Source organism: Triticum aestivum, chromosome 4D, assembly GCF_018294505.1.
Source record: "Triticum aestivum cultivar Chinese Spring chromosome 4D, IWGSC CS RefSeq v2.1, whole genome shotgun sequence".
NCBI lineage: Eukaryota > Viridiplantae > Streptophyta > Magnoliopsida > Poales > Poaceae > Triticum > Triticum aestivum.
In genome coordinates this window covers 261594153-261613754 of record NC_057805.1, presented here as the reverse complement: position 1 = coordinate 261613754, position 19602 = coordinate 261594153, and positions in this window count along the sequence as shown.

The following is a 19602-nucleotide window of genomic DNA, read 5'->3' as shown; positions in this document are numbered from 1 at the left end:
TAACCGGGCATCCGCAAAGTCCATTTGTGAGTTGCAGCAAAACCCCCCTCAAAACCAGCCCAAAACCCGTCCAAGTCATCTCCATGCTGTAGGTCGTTCGATCACGATCGTGTGGGCGAAAACCGCACCTCATTTGGACTCTTCTAGCACCCTCTACCTATATATTTGCATCCCTCCCGAGATTTCTCGCAGATGAAACCCTAGCAAAATTCCCCGCTGCCACCGGACGTGTCCGGCCCGAGCCGGACAGGTCGCGCCGCGGCCTCCAGCCACCCACGGGCTGCCACGTGGCCCGCGCTGCCCGCGGCCCGCCGGGCCCGTACGCCGCCCCACCGGCCCGCGCCGCCCGCGCCTCCGCCGCGCCTCCTCGTCGCCCCGCGCCGCCGCCGCAGCTCGTCGGCGCCCGCCGGCGTGCCCGCCGCCGCCCGTGCCCGCCACCGCCCGCGTCGGCTCCGCCGCCGCCTCCCCGCTCCCGTGCGCCGCCCGCCGCCTCGCCGTCCTCCGCCGCGGCCCCGCCGCCTCGCCGCCTCCACGTCGCCGGCGACGAGCCCGAGCTCCTTCGCCAGATCCGATCGGGCCGCCCGTGCGTTGACTTTCTCCCCTCTCTAAATTCTCGAAGTCCTTTTATTTTGCATCACATGCCCATGTTCATAGCATCGTAACTCTCTGCATATAGCTCCGTTTCGCGCGTGTAATATGTCAAATTGTTCGTCTCGTGATGATCTTCATTTTGTTCCATTGCACCATGTTTATTTGAGTCCATATTGATGCCCAAATCTCTGGTGCAAGAGTGCTAGTTGCTGTTATCTGTTGGTTCATATCAGAACTTGGAGATTTGTTATTTTTGTATCATTTAATCTGTGCATCTTATGGGCATGAGCTCTACATGTGTTTTGTTGTATGCCATGCCATATTTCCAAGGGTGTATGCCATGTTTTTTTGTGATCTCTGTGGTGACTAGCACAAGCATGCAAACTAGGCTCCGTAATGTTTCTGATTTCAGGGACTTAGTGATTTCTGTCTTTGTCTGCTGTTATTTTGTTTCCATGTAAACTTGATGCTACAGAGAGATCCATGCACATTTTGAAGATGTTCATTAAGGATGTTTTGTATCTATTGTTGTAATAGTTCCATTCCTGTCCTTTTTTGAAATTGTGGAGTGCATTAGAATGACTCAATCATGCTCTACTTTTGCTATAAAATATTTCTGGCAGATTCTTAACATGATATGCAATTTTGCCAAGCTTGTTGTAGTTGATCCATACATGGTATGTACTTGATCTTGCCATGGATAGCTTCATAAACATTCCATATTGCTGTAGGTTTGCTTGTTTTGTCATGAATTGCCTTGTGGTGAGTGCATCAAGCTCAGAAAGATGCCTTCACATTATTGTTTCTGCCATGCTCTGTTTTCTGCTAAGTCTGAGACCTGATATGGAAACTTGCTATGTTTACATGGTTGCCATCATATCTTCTGGTCCTTTTTCGCTTATGGTCAGTAAGGGACTTTTGTCATATGCATTTAGTAGAATACTGCCATATCTTGTTTTGCTATGTTAAGTTCCTGTAGCATATTGATTTCATGCTCTGAACATTGCTACCTGATGCTGTTTTCTGCCATGTCCAGTAATTTCACCAAGTCTGTGAACCTGTTATCTTTTGTACTTTTGCCATGCTTGTTTGAGCTTGTTATTTTGTGAACTAGCCATAGCTCAGTGTCCATCTTTTGTCAAGCTTCTCCTATAGATTACTTCCATATGATTTGTTGCTATGTTGGAGTGCTGTAGCTTTGTTACTTGTTGCATTTTAAGTGCTATCATGCTGTTAATCGCAGATTCGTGTCATTCTTGTTTTGCTTGCCATTTGCAAACCGTGCATCCGTTTCTGGTGATCTTTATATCGATTTCGACCGAAATCATCCCATCTTTCCAGTGGCATTCTTGGTTTGCCAAGTTACTGCCTTGTTCATCATTTTCCTTCCGGAGCACGCATATGCATCGCATATCATATCTCGCATATCATACATGTTTTGCATCATGTTGCTTGTGCATTTCTCGTGATTGATTGTGGTTCCGTTGCTTGTGTTCTTGTCTTTGGTAGAGCCACGAGATGAGTTCGCGAACGAGGAACCTACGCTTACGAGGATCAAGCTTTCGACAACTCTGAGAACCTTGCAGGCAAGATGACCACCCCTCGAAATCACTTCTATCTTTGCTTTGCTAGTTGTTCGTTCTATTGCCATGCTGCGCTACCTACCACTTGCTATATCATGCCTCCCATATTGCCATGTCAGCCTCTAACCATCCTTTCCTAGCAAACCGTTGTTTGGCTATGTTACCGCTTTTGCTCAGCCCTTCTTATAGCGTTCCTAGTTGCAGGTGAAGTTGAAGTTTGTTCCATGTTGGAACATGGATATGTTGGGATATCACAATATCTCTTATTTAATTAATGCATCTATATATTTGGTAAAGGGTGGAAGGCTCGGCCTTATGCCTGGTGTTTTGTTCCACTCTTGCCGCCCTAGTTTCTGTCATACCGGTATTATGTTCCTTGAGTTTGCGTTCCTTACGCGGTTGGGTGATTTATGGGACCCCCTTGACAGTTCGCCTTGAATAAAACTCCTCCAGCAAGGCCCAACTTTGGTTTTACCATTTGCTACCTAAGCCTTTTCCCCGGGTTTTCGCGAGCCCGAGGGTCATCTTTATTTTAAACCCCCGGACCAGTGCTCCTTCGAGTGCTGGCCCAAACCGAGCGATGTCCGGCGCCCCCTGGGCAACCAGGGTCTATGCCAACCCGACGCTGGCTCATCCGTTGTGCCCTGAGAACGAGATATGTGCAGCTCCTATCGGGATTTGTCGGCACATCGGGCGGCTTTGCTGGTCTTGTTTTACCATTGTCGAAATGTCTTGTAAACCGGGATTCCGAGACTGATCGGGTCTTTCCGGGAGAAGGTTTATCCTTCGTTGACCGTGAGAGCTTATGATGGGCTAAGTTGGGACACCCCTGCAGGGTATTATCTTTCGAAAGCCGTGCCCGCGGTTATGAGGCAGATGGGAATTTGTTAATGTCCGGTTGTAGAGAACTTGTCACTTGACCCAATTAAAATACATCAACTGTGTGTGTAGCCGTGATGGTCTCTTCTCGGCGGAATCCGGGAAGTGAACACGGCTTGAGTTATGAATGACGTAAGTAGGAGTTCAGGATCACTTCTTGGTCATTGCTAGATGACGACCGTTCCGGTGCTTCTCTTCTCGCTCTCTTTTGCGTATGTTAGCCACCATATATGCTTAGTGTCTGCTGCAGCTCCACCTCATTACACCATCCTTTCCTATAAGCTTAAATAGTCTTGATCTCGCGGGTGTGAGATTGCTGAGTCCTCGTGACTCACAGATTCTACCAAAACAGTTGCAGGTGCCGACGATGCCAGTGCAGATGATGGGATCGATCTCAAGTGGGAGTTCGATGAGGAATGTGGTCGTTACTATGTGTCTTTTCCTGAGGATCAGTAGTGGAGCCCAGTTGGGACGATCGGGGAGCTAGTATTTGGGGTTATCTTATTTTCATTTGGATCTTGACCGTAGTCGGTCTATGTGTGTATTTTGGATGATGTATGGATTATATTTATGTATTGTGTGAAGTGGCGATTGTAAGCCAACTCTTTATCCCATTCTTGTTCATTACATGGGATTGTGTGAAGATGACCCTTCTTGCGACAAAACCACAATGCGGTTATGCCTCTAAGTCGTGCCTCGACACGTGGGAGATATAGCCGCATCGTGGGTGTTACACCGAGCTCCACCATAAACCTTACTTGTGTAGGTGTGAGAATTGACAAGATCCGGTACCAATTGTGCTATTTCCTTGTTACATTATTGATTGATCATTGATCCATCTTCAACATGGGATAAGGTCGATTGGTCTAGTTCTTTCCTTTCTTCCACTCACATTTGCTCGAGTCTTGTGATGGATAGGCAAGGCATTTCATCTCCGGTCTTCCACGACAACGACGACTCGAACAACTACATCATCAAAACGCCCATCTTCAGACTACAACGAGCAATGCGAGGCATTGAGCGACTCACCGTCGACATTCACGAACGCGAAGCACGGACAAGGGACTACATCGACGCCAAGTTGGATGCACAATTGGATGACATCCGATACGTGTGGGCCAACTACAAGTCTTCTTCCTCTTCGTCATCTTCAAGGCGGAGACGCTCAAGTCGCAAGTCTTTGGAACGACCACAAGATGCAAGTACCACGCGGCACCGTCAAGAAAACCAACATGAGCACAAGAGAAGACCGAGAGACGAGCACCACCACGAGCAAGCTATGACTACTACCGCCACTTCGGCATCTTCGCCACATGTTATCAAGGCATCTTCACCTTCGGACGTACGATATCTTTGCCTACTTCCCTCGAGTACGCCTACATCGAGCTCTCAAGTCCAAGGCGACCACGTACAAGCGAGGGCGACACTTCCATCTTCAGAAGCCCCTCAAGGAAGATGATCGAGCATGGGATTTTCCCTTCGGTCATGGAGGAGAGTGATGATGTGCCATCTTCGACCTTCATCCACAACGACGGCGACGAGATTGTTGAGCATGGGATTTTCCCTTCGACCACGGCGACATATGATGGGTTGAGTGACATATGCCACCATATTGAGAGTGAGAGTGACTTCACCACTAGTCCCGTATATGACGAGTTGCCCCAATTCCCATGTGAGGAGAGCCACAAGTGGACATTCTTGACATTGATTGCTTGCATGATGTTGATCCACCTATTGTCATGCTTCATGCTAGTTCGACTTCCCCATGCGATGATTTACCCATTTATGATGAGTTTGATGATTGCCATGTGGAGTCTATTAGTTGTGATGCCATGTTACATAGGATTTCTTGTGATAATTCTCTCGGTCACATCATGTTTGACAATCCACTTGACTTGTCATATGCTATGCATGAGATCAACAATATGTCATATTTGCAATCTCATTGTAGTGACTATGCATATGCCATCAACATAAACCCAATTTGCACATATGGCATAGATTACAAGCCCATGGTTATTGGCATTTGTTTTTCTTGTGATGATATTGATATGCTCCCTTTGCATCATTTATCTCATATGCCATGCCATGACCACCTAGCTTCGGATATGCATTGTTTTGAATGTTGTTCATATTCTCCATATGATGTTTCCACTATTGCTCATGAGGAGACCCCCATAGTTTCCTCATACATTTTAGGAGATTTTGATTCATCCTATCCATTGCATGATCCCACTACTTGTGTGCACCATATGCTTCCCATGAATAAACATGCTAGTGATGTGCCATATACTTGCATTCTCAATTTGTGTCCCCATCGTGTCATACATAACAACTATTCTTTCATGATGGATGACATGTTCTTATACCATGCATCAAATTTCTTTGAGCGATGCTTATCTTGTGCTAACTCACACATGCACATACACATCATGATGGATGATGTGTACATTTACCACGCACACACTTTCTTTGGTTTGTGTCTCTTTTGTGTAGGTACACATGAATACTTGTCAACCTCGCAATCCCATGAGTTGGCAAAACAAGCTCTAGAGAGCAATGATGACTTGGGATCCCGTGGATTGCCTTTCCCACCGCTCTCTTCGCGCAAAGACTTTGCGCATTTCTTCTACATGGCACTAACTTGGGTATGGGTTAATGTCCATTACATATTATATGCCCATATTGCCATGTTCACTTTGCATGTTATGCTCTTTCCTATGCCTTTGCCATGCATTTTGTGACCCATGCTTTGCATTACACATGATGATTGATGCTACTACTTGTATGTGTATTTGCAAGCTTCGTGGAGATATTGCTTGTTCTTGCCATGTTTCCTTTGTGATACATGCCTATGATAATACATTGATCTTGCTTTTGTGTTTGTGCTCGCAATATGTCATGTGCATTACCAATATCTATTATTTGCTCACCTGACATGATTGCCATGACTTCCTCTAGTGTGTTGCATCTTCGCTCCACTAGTTTGCATGACTTGATTTCTATGCTTTCTCATGTTGCATCCAATTTTCGGATTACTTGCTCCTATCACATGTTTGGTTGCAACAATGTCATTACTTCACATATGCCCATGCCTACTATTTGCTCACATGCCTTGATTGCCTCGCACATGTTGCAAAATTGCTATATCATTTATGTTGAGTGCCTCACTTTCTTCACCACACCATATGCACATTATGCTTGGATTGTCTTGCACTTGCCCCATGTGTTTAGACATTGTATTTCTTTTGGTGTTGTGAATGACTCTTATGCCTACCATAGACCGTTCATTGAGAGTCTTATGCATCTTGCTATGATCTTCAGGTCGATGCTTGTTTTCTTGTCAAACGTTTTAGCATATCTACCTCCTATTTGCATGATTGTTTACATGATGTCCTTGATTGTGCTCAATTTACGTGCTTACATGACATGTCACAATCCCTTGTCACACCATATTCTATGCTTGATGACGACACTTGTTTGGTAAATCACCTCTTGAATGCTTGGTTTTGCACTAATGCTAACCACATTTGTTTTTCTAAGTGTTTGTTGTACTTGCTCCTTTCGAAGGAATCACAAAACGGTGCGACATTGGAGAGTGACCATTTTGAGCTTCCACATGACAAGTGCTTGGTGGTCGTCCACATCTACATGGCGACACCCTCTCTTTCCCATGGTGATGAAGATCACGATCCGTGGACGGATCTCTCCCAAGGGGGGGGGGGAGATGATGCGGAGCATCCTTCTGTTGGGGAACGTAGTAATTTCAAAAAGTTTCCTACGCACACGCAAGATCATGGTGATGCATAGCAACGAGAGGGGAGAGTGGCGTCCACATACCCTCGTAGACCATTAAGCGGAAGCATTATGACAACGCGGTTGATGTAGTTGTATGTCTTCACGATCGACTGATCCTCAGTACCGAACGTACGGCACCTCCGTGTTCAGCACACGTTCATCTTAGTGACGTCCCGCAAACTCACGATCCAGTAGAGCTCAAGGGAGAGTTTCATCAGCACGACAGCGTGGTGACGATGTTGATGAAGCTACCGTCGTAGGGCTTCACGTAAGCACCGCTACAATACAACCGAGGTGGATTATGGTGGAGGGGGGCACCGCACACGGCTGGGAGAGATCAATGATCAACTTGTGTGTTCTAGGGTGCCCCCTTGCCCCCGTATATAAAGGAGCAGGGGGAGGCCGGCCGGCCCTCTAGGGCGCGCCAGGAAGAGGAGTCCTCCTCCTAGTAGGAGTAGGACTCCCCTCTTTCCTACTCCTACTAGGAGGGGGAAAGGAAGGGGGAGAAGGAGAAGGAGAAGGAGAAGGAAAGGGGGGCGCCGCCCCCCCTTCCTAGTCCAATTTGGACCAGAGGGGGAGGGGGCGCGCGGCCTGCCCTGGCCGGCCCCTCTCTCTCTCTACTAGGGCCCAACAAGGCCCATTAACCCCCGGGGGGTTCCGGTAACCCCTCCGGCACTCCGGTAAAATCCCGATTTCACCCGGAACTCTTCCGATGTCCAAATGTAGGCTTCCAATATATCAATCTTTATGTCTCGACCATTTCGAGACTCCTCGTCATGTCCGTGATCATATCCAGGACTCTGAACTACCTTCGGTACATCAAAACATATAAACTCATAATACCGATCGTCACAGAACTTTAAGCGTGCGGACCCTACGGGTTCGAGAACTATGTAGACATGACCGATACACGTTACCGGTCAATAACCAACAGCGGAACCTGGATGCTCATATTGGTACCTAGATATTCTACGAAGATCTTTATCGGTCAAACCGCATAACAACATACACTGTTCCCTTTGTCATCGGTATGTTACTTGCCCAAGATTCGATCGTTGGTATCTCAATACCTAGCTCAATCTCGTTATCGGCAAGTCTCTTTACTCGTTCCGTAATGCATCATCCCGCAACTAACTCATTAGTCACATTGCTTGCAAGGCTTATTGTGATGTGCATTACTGAGAGGGCCCAGAGATACCTCTTCGACAATCGGAGTGACAAATCCTCATCTCGATCAATGCCAACTCAACAAGTACCATCAGAGACACCTGTAGAGCACCTTTATAATCAACCAGTAACGTTGTGACATTTGGTAGCACAAAACGTGTTCCTCCAGTAATCGGGAGTTGCATAATCTCATAGTCATAGGAACATGTATAAGTCATGAAGAAAGCAATAGCAGTAAACTAAACGATCAAGTGCTAAGCTAACGGAATGGGTCAAGTCAATCACATCATTCTCCTAATGATGTGATCCCATTAATCAAACGACAACTCATGTCTATGGCTAGGAAACTCAACCATCTTTGATCAACGAGCTAGTCAAGTAGAGGCATACTAGTGACACAAGTTTTGTCTATGTATTCACACATGTATTATGTTTCCGGTTAATACAATTCTAGCATGAAAAATAAACATTTATCATGATATGAGGAAATAAATAATAACTTTATTATTTCCTCTAGGGCATATTTCCTCCAGTCTCCCACTTGCACTAGAGTCAATAATCTAGATTACAGTAATGATTCTAACACCCATGGAGTCTTGGTGCTGATCATGTTTTGCTCGTGGAAGAGGCTTAGTCAATGGGTCTGCAACATTCAGATCCGTATGTATTTTGCAAATCTCTATGTCTCCCACCTGGACTTGATCCCGGATGGAATTGAAGCGTCTCTTGATGTGCTTGGTTCTCTTGTGAAATCTGGATTCCTTTGCCAAGGCAATTGCACCAGTATTGTCACAAAAGATTTTCATTGGACCCGATGCACTAGGTATGACACCTACACTACTGGAATCAGCTTCTTTGCCGTCCGCCATGGCGGACGGCAAAGGCATGGATCACGGACGGCAAACCTCTTTGTCGTCCGCTAGCAGACGGCAAACTGTCCGGTCTTACACGTGCCAGCAAAGGCCTTCTTTGTCGTCCGCTTCCTGGAAATGGACGGCAAAGGATTTTGCCGTCCGCCATCCGAGGCCAGCAGACGGCAAAGACAACGGACGGCAGTGCGGTGGCGTGAGAGCCGTTAGGGGGTTAACGGCGCTCTTTACCGTCTGCCAGCGGACAACAAAGAGTCAAAGCTCTTTTCCGTCTGCTGACAGACGGCAAAGAGCTCAGCTAGGCAGTACTGGGAAGCTGCCACGTGGCCAGCTATGCCGTCCGCTGGCAGACGGCAAAGTGATTTGAATCTTTGCCGTCCGCTGGCAGACGACAAAGTGACCAAATAGGCAGCCATTGCTCCCAAGTTGTACAGGTAGCTGCCACGTGTCCTCGGATATGAACTCCTTCATCCAGACTCCTTCATTTGCCACTTCCGAAGCAGATATGTACTCCGCTTCACACGTAGATCCCGCCACGATGCTTTTTTTAGAACCGCACCAACTGACAGCTCCACCGTTCAATGTAAACACATATCTAGTTTGCGATTTAGAATCGTCCGGATCAGTGTCAAATCTTGCATCGACGTAACCATTTACGACGAGCTCTTTGTCACCTCCATAAACGAGAAACATATCCTTAGTCCTTTTCAGGTATTTTAGGATGTTCTTGACCGCTGTCCAGTCATCCTCTCCTGGATTACTTTGGTACCTCCCTGCTAAGCTAATAGCAAGGCACACATCAGGTCTGGTACACAGCATTGCATACATGACAGAGCCTATGGCTGAAGCATAGGTAACACTTTTTATTTTCTATCTATCTTCTGCAGTGGTCGGGCATTGAGTCTGACTCAACTTCACACCTTGTAACATAGGCAAGAACCCTTTCTTTGCTTGATCCATTTTGAACTTCTTCAAAAGTTTATCAAGGTATGTGCTCTGTGAAAGTCCAATTAAGCATCTTGATCTATCTCTATATATCTTGATGCCCAATATATAAGCAGCTTCACCGAGGTCTTTCATTGAGAAACTCTTATTCAAGTATCCTTTTATGCTATCCAGAAATTCTATATCATTTCCAATCAGCAATATGTCATCCACATATAATATTAGAAATGCTACAGAGCTCCCACTCACTTTCTTGTAAATACAGGCTTCTCCAAAAGTCTGTATAAATCCATATGCTTTGATCACACTATCAAAACGTTTATTCCAACTCCAAGAGGCTTGCACCAGTCCATAAATGGATCGCTGGAGCTTGCATACTTTGTTAGCTCCCTTTGGATCGACAAAACCTTCCGGTTGCATCATATACAACTCTTCTTCTAGAAATCCATTCAGGAATGCAGTTTTGACATCCATTTGCCAAATTTCATAATCATAAAATGCGGCAATTGCTAACATGATTCGGACAGATTTAAGCATCGCTACGGGTGAGAAAGTCTCATCGTAGTCAACTCCTTGAACTTGTCGAAAACCTTTCACAACAAGTCGAGCTTTGTGGACAGTAACATTACCGTCAGCGCCAGTCTTCTTCTTGAAGATCCATTTATTCTCTATGGCTTGCCGATCATCGGGCAAGTCAACCAAAGTCCACACTTTGTTCTCATACATGGATCCCATCTCAGATTTCATAGCCTCAAGCCATTTTGCGGAATCTGGGATCACCATCGCTTCTTCATAGTTCGTTGGTTCGCCTTGGTCAAGTAACATGACCTCCAGAATAGGATTACCGTACCACTCTGGTGCGGATCTTACTCTGGTTGACCTACGAGGTTCGGTAGTAACTTGATCTGAAGTTTCATGATCAATATCATTGGCTTCCTCACTAATTGGTGTAGGTGTCACAGGAACCGGTTTCTGTGATGAACTACTTTCCAATAAGGGAGCAGGTACAGTTACCTCATCAAGTTCTACTTTCCTCCCACTCACTTCTTTCAAGAGAAACTCCTTCTCTAGAATGGATCCATTCTTAGCAACGAATGTTTTGCCTTCGGATCTGTGATAGAAGGTGTACCCAACAGTTTCCTTTGGGTATCCTATGAAGACACATTTCTCCGATTTGGGTTCGAGCTTATTAGGTTGAAGCTTTTTCACATAAGCATCGCAGCCCCAAACTTTAAGAAACGACAACTTTGGTTTCTTGCCAAACCATAGTTCATAAGGCGTCGTCTCAATGGATTTTGATGGTGCCCTATTTAACGTGAATGCAGCCGTCTCTAAAGCATAACCCCAAAATGATAGCGGTAAATCAGTAAGAGACATCATAGATCGCACCATATCTAGTAAAGTATGACTACGACATTCGGACACACCATTACGCTGTGGTGTTCCGGGTGGCGTGAGTTGCGGAACTATTCCGCATTGTTTCAAATGTTGACCAAACTCGTAACTCAAATATTCTCATCCATGATCAGATCGTAGAAACTTTATTTTCTTGTTACGATGATTTTCCACTTCACTCTGAAATTCTTTGAACTTTTCAAATGTTCCAGACTTATGTTTCATTAAGTAGATATACCCATATCTGCTCAAATCATCTGTGAAGGTGAGAAAATAACGATTCCCGCCGCGAGCCTCAATATTCATTGGACCACATACATCAGTATGTATGATTTCCAACAAATCCGTTGCTCGCTCCATTGTTCCGGAGAACGGCGTTTTAGTCATCTTGCCCATGAGGCATGGTTTGCAAGTACCAAGTGATTCATAATCAAGTGATTCCAGAAGTCCATCGGTATTGTTGGGGATATTACCACTAGGCGTAAACCGGCCAGGAGAGGCCGGGTTAACCCCATAAGTAGTTCATCCGTATCTGAAGTCCATGAAGACAGACGGTGACGCTTCATGAAGGCCCAGGGGCCAAAGCCGGTTTAAGGCCTGTAGACATAAACCGGCATTGTTATGTAAACTTGTGTTGTAAGATGGAAGTAGCACAGACCGAGCTGGACATGATTATGAGCCGGCCTCAGGATTCTGTAAACCGACGGGCGTCAACCCATGTATATAAGGGGACGACCCGGCGGCAGTTCACGAACAACAGACAACAACTCGAGACTCAGGCAAAGCGTATTCGCTCCCTGGTCATCGAAACCCCATCAATTCCATCACAACTAGACGTAGGCTTTTACCTTCATCGTAAGGGGCCGAACTAGTATAAAACTCTCTTGCGTCCCTTGTCCTCTTTAACCCCTTTAAGCTAACCCGTAGCGATGGCTCCACGACTATGTCCTTTCTCTAGGACATCTGCCGTGACAAAACCACGACAGTTGGCGCCCACCGTGGGGCTATCGCACGATGGTTTCAAGTTCTTGGAGGGCAACTTCGAAGGACTCAAGGGTTACGCTGTGGGCCGGATGACCAAGAGTCGTCGCGGCAAGCTCTACATCGACGATGCAGGCTGGGGCCCCGAGGCCGGCTCAATCGAGTACGGGTACCGGGTCCCCTTTGGTGGCATACACGTTTTCATTGGCAAGATCGGCGAACCGGGCCCTGAGCCGGACATCTGCACCGACCTCGTCGAAACGGCTCAGCGTGCGAGATCTGCCCGGGTCAAGCCTGTCATGAAGCGTGCCTTCGTGGGAGTTATCCATGGAGGGGAATCTGAGGATAGATCGGAATCTGGTGGTGAGACCGTCGTTTATTCCGGCGACGAGTCATCGACCGGAGAGACCGAGTCGTTATATCAGTTACAAGATGGCCGGATTGGGGGCTGTTCCGATGGCGACAGTATTCCGGACCCCTTTGATCTGCCAAACCGGGTTGCGATCTTCATGGCCGGCACGCAACCGGCGCTCCACTCTTCGACCGCAGCGGCGATGATTTCCGGATCGGCAGCGGCGGCAGCGGCCGGGGCAGGAGGCCCTGTGCGACCGCCAGCTCAGGTTCTATCTGATTTGTTTGACGCGTTGGCAACGCTGATGGCGGAGGTTAACCCGGCGGATCAGGATGCACACAATGCGGAAATCGCGAAAGTGAAAGATCAGATCACCCAGGCCAAAGCCGACTTAGCAGCTGAGGATACCAGGATAGCCGCGGAGCGGGCCGCTTTGGATGCACAAGCTTACCGGATTATGCTGGATCAGAGTGCGTCGAACGAAGTCCTGAAGAGGAGGCACCGATCTCGCCTGCCGCCGGTTTATGACGCTAGAAATCTCTTTAACACCCCAGGAGCAGGGACCAGTAATCCGCCGGTGGTAAACCGGGCGGGGGCACCTGGAGCAGGGGCGCCGGTTCAGCCACGTTTGGCGGATCCGCCTCGTCAGAACAACATTGTAACACCGCATGTCCCCACGCCACCGGGTCATTACTCTAACCCGATGGACAACATTGTCGCTGCCGCTTCACGGCTGGCGGCCATCCCGATCGAAGGCGATTCTCCGGCGGCGGTCGAGACGCGTCGGGTTAAGGAGCTTCTTCAGACAGCCTTGGTTCAACAGGAGGCTTATTCATATAGTCGCGATCGGATTCATTCCACTCCCCGTCCAAGCCGGAGTTACAGCAGGCGTATGGATGAACCGGCAGTGTCAAGCAATGCGCGGAACCGTGATCCGCCCCGTGGCAATAACCCGGCGGGTGGTGCTGGTGATGCTCAGGAGGTGGTGGACCGGGCTCGGGCACGCAGAGAGGCCGAGTTAGCGGCGCAGCATGAAGCCCGTCAGCTTACTCCGGTTCGTCCAACCACATCGGTGGAACCAGGAGTTACCTCTAGTTCTTTGGGAGTGCCATGTCTTGTCCCAGCGTTGCGCAATGTGCGCCTGCCCAAGGATTTCAAGGGCCCGCGCAAGGTGCCGAATTACACCGCCGATTTATCCCCTGAAACATGGGTCGAAAGCTATGAGATGGCCATGGAGATGCTGGATGTGGATGATGCGGCATGTGCGAAATACTTCACCATGATGCTAGAAGGGACGGCCCGCACTTGGTTAAAGAGCTTACCGGCTAATTCTATCAGGTCATGGGCCGAGTTGAGAGCCCGGTTTATTCAGAATTTCAAGGATACATGCAAGCAGCCCATGTCAATTGTGGACTTAGCTGCCTGTGTCCAGGAGGAAGGAGAGTCAACAACCCATTGGGTGCGCCGGGTTTCGGAGATTTTGCATTCATCGGACCGCATCAACGCTGACACCGCAGTTTTAACATTGGAAGGCAATTGCCGGTTTGAACCCCTGAAGTTGAAGTTGGGACGGCTCAAACGTCATTGTAATGACATGGGAACCCTCATGGCTGCACTGGTGAAGTATGCCGACTCTGATAGTACCAAGGATCCCGAGTCTGACGATGATAAGACAGGGAAGGGAAAGAAGAGCGGCAACGCCAAGGGGCAGCACCACAACCCGGCGGGTCATGGAAACGGCGGCAAGCGTAAGGCGGACCACGGTTTAGACTTTGTGGCTAACACTAATACACATGACAAGGGCCAGCGGCGTAAGGGTAAACCGCCCCAGCGCGGTGGAAGGCCAAGTCCTAATCCGGACCGTTTGTCTTATCTGTTGAACCAGCCCTGTCCAAAGCATGGGACGAAGGAGGACCCGTCCACGCACCTCTGGAAAGATTGTTACATCATGCAAGAGTTCAAAAATTCTGATTCTTTCCGGTATGATCATGGACCAGGAGGCGGTTCGGGCCCCGGCTCTCATGGGCCGGGTTATGGCGGAGGAAATTCCGGTTCAGGCTTCCACGGTAATCAGGGTGGACATAACAATCAAAGTAATCAGGGTAACCAAGGTGGCTATAATCATCAGGGCAATCAGCAGCAGCAGCAGTCGGGTTACCAGAGCAACCCGAAGCAGTTGAATAGCGGACAGTATCATGTCTTCACCACTAGCTTGGACAAGCGCGATCAGAAGCTTCATAAAAGGGTGGTGAATGCCGTTGAACCGGCGGTGCCCCGTTATTTGCGCTGGTCCGAGCAGCCGATTGTGTGGAGTAGAGAAGATCATCCACCCCGGGTTGACAATCCGGGTCATCTGGCTCTGGTGGTGGCACCTCAGGTGGGAGGTTATAAGTTCACTAAGGTACTCATGGATGGAGGGAGTAGTATCAATATCCTTTATTATGAAACTTTCCGTCGCATGGGGTTAACAGATAAAAATCTTAAACCGTCCAATACGGTGTTCCATGGTGTGGTGCCTGGTAAGTCGGCATATCCTGTTGGTAAGATAGCTCTGGAGGTGGCTTTTGGAGATGAGCATGACTCGAGATCAGAAACCTTGACCTTTGAAGTGGTGAAAATCAAAGCCCGTATCATGCCCTATTTGGACGGCCAGCTTATGCTAAGTTTATGGCACGGCCTTGTTATGTCTATCTGCAGCTCAAGATGCCGGGTCACAAGGGAACTATAACCGTGCATGGGAGCCGCAAGATTGCTCTGGAGTGTGAAGAAGGTGATGCGGCTTATGCTGAGTCGGTTTGTGCAACAGAAGAGTTGAAGTTTTACAAGGACAATGTTGATCCGGCAGATATGACTTCGTTGAAGAAACCAACTACAGAGCATGATCCGGCCCTAAAGTTTAAATCGGCTGATGAGACTAAGCTTGTTGACTTCGTGCCTGGCGATTCGTCCAAGCAGTTTAGCATCAGCGCTAACTTGGATCCGAAATAGGAAAGCGCGCTCATCGAGTTCATCCGTGAGAATCGGGACATCTTTGCATGGAAGCCTTCTGACATGCCAGGTGTACCGAGAGAACTCGCTGAGCACACTCTCAATGTTGATCCCAAGTATAAACCGGTCAAGCAGTTTCTCCGCCGGTTCAATGAAGAAAGACGCAAAGCTATTGGAGAAGAAGTAGCCAGGCTCTTGGCGGCTGGATTTATCGTTGAAGTATTCCATCCTGAGTGGTTGGCTAATCCGGTGCTGGTCCTCAAGAAGAATGGCACTTGGCGTATGTGTGTGGACTACACAGATCTCAACAAAGCTTGTCCAGCAGATCCTTTTGCCCTTCCCCGTATTGATCAAATTATTGATGCTACGGCGGGTTGTGAGCGTTTAAGCTTTTTGGATGCATATTCTGGTTATCATCAGATCAAAATGGCAGTTAAGGACCAGGAGAAGACAGCCTTCATAACTCCCTTTGGAGCCTTCTGCTATGTGTCCATGCCCTTTGGGCTCAAGAGTGCCCAGGCGACTTATCAACGGTGTGTGCAGAATTGTCTTCATAAACAGATCGGCCGCAATGTTCATGCCTATGTGGATGATATTGTGGTAAAATCAAGGAAGAAGGAGACATTGATTGATGACTTGAAGGAAACCTTTCATAACCTGCGGGTTTATAAAATGATGCTTATGGACAAGTGTGTCTTTGGTGTACCTGCAGGAAAGCTCTTGGGCTTTTTGGTGTCCAACATGGGCATTGAAGCTAATCCGGAAAAGATCAAAGCCATCACCTCCTTGGCTAAACCGAAGTGTATCAATGATGTTCAACGCCTGGCAGGCCGGATTGCCGCGTTGAGCCGGTTTGTCAGTCGCCTTGGCGAGAAGGCCATCCCTTTGTATCAGATGCTGAAGAAAACGGATAACTTCGTCTGGAGTGACGCCGCTAATGAAGCATTTGATGACTTAAAGTGGCAGCTAGCTAATCCGCCGATTCTCGCTGCTCCGGTTGACAAAGAACCATTGTTGCTTTATGTGGCAGCTAACGCTCGGGCTATTAGTGTGGCTATTGTGGTGGAGCGCAAGGAGGCAGGAAAGGAATATCCGGTTCAGCGGCCGGTTTACTATATCAGTGAGGTACTTATTGAGTCCAAACAGAGGTACCCGCATTGGCAAAAATTGGTGTATGGGGTTTTTATGGCAAGTTGGAAGCTTAAGTAGTATTTCCAAGGTCATCCCATCACGGTGGTCAGCTCTGCTCCGTTGGGAGATATAATCCAGAACAGGGAAGCAACTAGCCGGATTGCTAAGTGGGCTATAGAGCTCGGGCCTCACGGGTTGAAATACATACCCCGAACGGCGATCAAATCTCAGGCACTTATGGATTTCATCAATGATTGGACAGAACTACAAGCGCCAGAAGAGAAGCCGGATCATACTTATTGGACTATTCATTTTGATGGGTCCAGGCAATTGGAGGGCTCGGGGGCTGGAGTCGTATTAACTTCCCCACGAGGTGATAAGTTTTGTTATGTTCTCCGTTTAATGTTCCCTTGCGCTCCATGGTCTTCGGATGGCTAAGGAGATGAACCTAAGCCGAGTTAAGTGCTTCGGTGACTCGGATCTGGTGGCTCAACAAGTGTCCGGCACTTGGGATTCCAAGGACCCACTCATGGCAGCATATCGTCGTGAGGTGGATATTGTTGCAGGTCACTTTAAAGGTTATCAGGTGGATCATGTGGACCGGCGAAGAATGAAGCGGCGGACGCTTTAAGCCGCCTGGGTTCCCAACGTAAACCGGTTCCACCTAATGTCTTCCTGGATGTTTTGCATAATCCGTCCGTCAAGCTCCCTGGTGAAGAGGATTTGGCTGTTCCTGATCCGGAGGCTCAGTTGGTGGCGGCTCTTCATGTTATCCCGGATTGGACGGTTCCATATCTGGCGTATATGAACCGGGGCGAGTTACCAGAGGATGAAACTTTGGCCAGGCAGATAACCCGGCGGTCCAAGTCCATGACTATTATCAATGGAGAGTTACATTATTGCAGTGTGACAGGGGCGTTTCAACGCTGTGTGTCTCCTGAGGAAGGCCGTGGAATTTTGCGTGAGATCCACGAAGGAGATTGTGGTCACCACGCCGGTTCAAAATCTTTGGTGGCCAAGGCGTTTCGTCACGGTTTCCATTGGTTGACAGCTCATGCTGATGCCGAGGACTTGGTCAAAAGATGTGATGGCTGTCAGAAATTCTCAAGACGCGCTCATGTACCAGCTCAAGAATTGAGGATGATTCCAATCACCTGGCCGTTTGCAACTTGGGGGCTGGATATGGTTGGACCTTTCAAGAGGTCCAAGGACAAGAAGACCCACCTTTTGGTGGCGGTTGATAAGTTGACGAAGTGGGTGTAGGCAGAGCCAGTTAGTAAGTGTGATGCAGCCACGGCGGTTCAATTCATCAAAAAGGTGATCTTCCGGTTTGGCTTTCCACACAGCATTATAACAGACAATGGTACCAATCTGTCAAAGGTGCCATGAAGGAGTTCTGTCAACGTGAGCACATCCGGCTTGACGTGTCATCAGTGGCTCACCCACAGTCCAATGGTCAAGCGGAGAGGGCCAATCAAGAGATCTTGAGAGGCATCAAACCCTGGCTTATGGTTCCTTTGCAACGGACGCCGGGTTTTTGGGTTGAGGAGTTACCTTCTGTGTTGTGGAGCATCAATACCACACCCAACAGATCGACAGGATACACACCATTTTTCATGATTTAGGGAGCGGAAGCAGTTCTTCCTAGTGACATCCGTCATGACTCGCCTCGTGTAGCGGCATATATTGAAGCTGACAACGAGAAGGCACGGCAGGAAGCTCTTGACCTGTTAGATGAAGAACGTGACATGGCGGCAGCCCGTTTGGCGATTTATCAGCAAGATCTGCGTCATTATCATAGCCGCTGGGTTAGAACCAGAACCTTTCAAGAAGGTGATTTGGTGCTTCGGCTCATCCAGGATCAGACGGATATGCACAAGCTATCCCCCCCTTGGGAAGCACCCTTTGTGGTCAGCAAGAATCTACACAACAGGTCGTACTACCTAATCGATGTTCGAGAGCGCAAAGACTCACATAAATCGAAGGAGGAGACCAACCGGCCGTGGAATATTGCTCATCTTCGGCCTTACTATACTTGAGCTATAGACTCTCCTTATGTACATATTATGACAATGTATATATTATGATCAATATAATAAACCGGAACCTCAGCTAAAGCGGGGTATCTGTTGTTTTTCTTACATCATGTGTGGTTACATGGAGCTTACAAAGCAGCGTCCGGTTTACCCCTTGATTTAGCTTCTCAAAGCTTCATATTAGATCACTTGGGGGCTTGGTCGTATCCGAACCATAGCTACACCTCTTGATCGGCGCAATGCCACAGCATCACTTGGGGGCTCGGTCGTATCCGAACCATAGCTACACCTCTTGATCGGCGCAATGCCACAACATCACTTGGGGGCTTGGTCGTACCCGAACCATAGCTACACCTCGTGATCGGCGCAATGCCACCGCATCACTTGGGGGCTTGGTCGTATCTGAACCACAGTCACACCTCTTGATCGGCTCAAAGCCACATCAATCCGGGGCCAAAGAGAGTGTTGTAAAACAACAGCTCAAACATAGGCACCCACTGAGCACAGCTCACAATGTTTCTTGGGGATTCTTTGCTGTCGAATTTAGGGCCTGGCAGCCCATGAAAAGCCTCGACTACAACGGTTTTATTTGCCTTTTGCTAAGTTTCTCTTTCTTTTGATAAGATTTGTGTTGTTTTCAAATCGGTGTTTATCAACCCGGTTAGGTTGACAACTACAAGTTGTAAGTACATGATCAAGTTATAATCCGGAGACTATCAGCCCGGTCTGGTTTTGACTCAAAGTCACCAGTATGGAATAAACCGGTGTTTATCACAACCCGGAACGGTTTTATTGTAAACTGGCATCATATAACAGGAGTTACTTTTACTCCGGATTAGGGTTATTACCCTCATTACAAAGTTGGTCAGCCAACATTATGCCTAACG